Here is a 3,212-nt window from a genome sequence, read left to right on the forward strand (position 1 = left end):
TGAGCAGTAACCAGTTGGTTCGCGGTACCAAGGCGCCACTTTCCAGCTCTCCCGCACTCCCCCTCTCTCCCGCGCCAACCCTTCTCCCGCGCACCCCCCCCCCACCGGCCACTCCTACGCTCCCTCCTCAACGTTTCACGCTCAACACTATGTTGTCTTTATTTATTGTTTACATATTGATCTTTATGGGGGTAATAAATTACCTAACGTTGTCATGGTCATATCTTCAAAGACAGGCATCCCTGCTTTTCTACTCATCCGCGGCCAGTGAAAAAACGAGTAAAAAATTATTTGACAGTGTGAAGTGGTCCATTGTGTTTATTTTATTTATACTTGTATAGCAAAACACAAATAAGGAAAATTAATTTTTATTTTTTCCTATAATTTTTCCCCGTTTTATGTCACAATTACGCCCGTCGGGGAAGGGTTAATCATGACACCTACGTGAAAGGAGATACAGCGGGAATTGTTTTCTTAAAAACAAATCTGACCAGCTGATTTATAGCCAGTGCTGCCAACGTATTTCGCGCGCATACGACCTTGTCTGCATGTTACGCGCTCACTATTTCGTGCCTTCACGTTGCAAATCTGGAGTGAGACAACGTTAACATTGTCTCACTGATGAGCGAATTGGCCACTTTGCTTTCTCAAATCAGTGAGAGAACATGTACATTGTTAGGCCCCTATTAGCCGTGAGCAACATGTGGCGCAGCTAGTGGAGCCGCCGGTGTCGGACGTGTAGAGGGGCATGGAGTCAAATGGTGCCTATTAGCCGTGGAGAGACCGGTGGCGCCGCCGAAAAAGCTGCCCGAGGTGTTGCCGGGAGTGATTTTGCCCGGCAACAACATGTGTCACGACTGTTTTAGTGTCCAGGCAGTCGGGGGGCATTGCAGTATATGGAGCCTATAGCCGTGGGCAACATGCGACGCCACAGACTGCGCTCGCATGCGTTATTAACGTGAAAACGAAGCCTGTCACACAGTCTACATCGTGGTTTGAGTCGATTGAGACGTGCCTCGCCATATTGCTGTTATATTCATTAGTGACTTCGGTTCACTTTGTTTACCAGTGACCTTTTTAACAGCAGTGTATTCTTTCCTTTTTGTGTCATATAGCGTTTTTAGTTGTATTTAGTTTAGATAAATAATGTCTAGTGCTAATAGTGACGTACAAATTGTGGATGCAGTCACTCAACGTCATGTTTGACACTAGAGTGTTGTGGTGAATTCCGCTGTTTGAGCGAGCTACGAACTTGTCGCGCAACTAGTGTCCAGGTTCCAAACGCTGCGGGTCACCGGCGTCACCACCGGCGGCTCCACTAGCTGCGCCACATGTTGCTCACGGCTAATAGGGGCCTTAGGTAACTGTAGGAAATAGTATATTTCATTACTAGGACCGAAAGTGGCATTTTCCGTCGCGCGCCCAAGTTTTTGTGTGAGGCGAAGCCGAACACAGGGAACCCCAATTTCACGTGCGAGGCGAAGCCGAGTATGTGAGAGCTATTTTCACGTACGAGGCGAAGCCGAGGACGGGAATAATGGAGCAAGTGCCGGATAATAACTTTCGGTACGAGTTATGAACGATACTTTTCATCACGACGCAAAAATACACAAACACAGAATAGCAGACCTCAGTATATTAAAACCATTTGATTTCTCAATTAATTTGATTGAACATCAAAATAGAATAAAATCTTCTAAAAAGAAACCTACGTATATTTCTCAATAAATTTTGTTTAAACATCAAAATAAAATAATAACACAACTTTTAAAAATACATACAGCTGATTAAAATCATTAAATTAAACCGTAACAAAACACTGGCGCGCGTAGTGAATAAATGGAGAACTAATTGAGAGCGAGGGAAAGTAAATTTAGAGCGAGGGAAAATCAGCTGATCGATTTTCCCTCGCCCTAAATTAGAGCTTGGGAAACGACTACTTTCATTGATATCAGCTGTTATCGAAAATAGTTACTTTCGTTAAGGAGTGATGAAAAGGTATTTTCTTGTTTATTAATGTTTAAAAGAAAAGTCTAGAAAGTTCAGAAATACCGATAGAGAACATAAACTATAAACACGAAATGACAGGTTAAATCGTAGTTATAATAGTCAATCAGCTGCTCATAGTATTATTATCTTCAAGTGTTGCCAACCTATTTCCAAGCGTACACGGATTACGTGCATAATGAAACCACGCTGTTTTGTGTTGTTTCGTTGGAATCCTGATGTGCGCCAAAGTATAAACCGTACGACACAGTATAAATATGCAGCAATTAGCAGCTTTCTGTACTATAAACAGTACAAGGAAGCCAACTTTGTCGGGTGACTGTAGGAAAAGTAGGCTTCTTGCACAGATTATAGTACAGAAAGCCACTTCGGCGCACAGTGTTAAAATTGTTGCACACCAGTATTCCAACCAAACGACAAAAACACCTTGCTTTTATTATGCACGTAATCCATGTACGCTTGAAAATAAGCTGGCAACACTTCAAGGTATTACGACAACGATCAGCTGGTGCGCCGTTTCCCATTTCGTTCATTGTTTTGATTTAACCTAACCTAAAAACGTGTTTTACAGTTTTTGAATGACTGATTTATAGTAACCGTAGGAAAAATATAATGTGTAAAACGAATGCAAACTGCATTTGCTGCACTCGAGAAACTTTCCACACTCGCCTGTTACACAAATAACTATTTCCTAACTAACTAGCATAATTTCGAAAAAGCCCGGGAAGAATGTATAGATCCATGGTGGAAGGAAAAAACTTAGGTGTGCTATTCCCACATGTTCTGACGTCACTCGGATTGCAAACAAAATATCATCTGATTGTAACTGTGAAATTAGTAGGTATTTGTTTTTATTTGATTGTTATTGTTTTTATAATAATAAAAACAATAACAACTAAATCAAAACAAATACATATACTAATTTGACAGTTACAATCAGATGATCTTTTGTTTGCAATCCGAGAGACGTCAGAATATGTGGGAATAGCACACCTATGTTTTTTCCTTCCACCATGGTATAGATCATTCGTGTTTTTAAGGTGAAATAATATGGCTACATGGTAGTTCAACTAAGCCAACTTATTTTAAGCAAATTAGAAAAGAAGAAGAAGAAACATTCGAGTTGTCAACAACTGTCAAGTTGTCGTCTGTCGCCTCGTCGTTATCGTTGTCAACTTTATTCTGTTCAATTAACCATATATGTA

The sequence above is a fragment of the Macrosteles quadrilineatus genome, unplaced genomic scaffold (assembly GCF_028750875.1).
Source record: "Macrosteles quadrilineatus isolate MER2022 unplaced genomic scaffold, UCM_ALF_1.0 Scaffold_8__2_contigs__length_117827958, whole genome shotgun sequence".
Lineage (NCBI taxonomy): Eukaryota > Metazoa > Arthropoda > Insecta > Hemiptera > Cicadellidae > Macrosteles > Macrosteles quadrilineatus.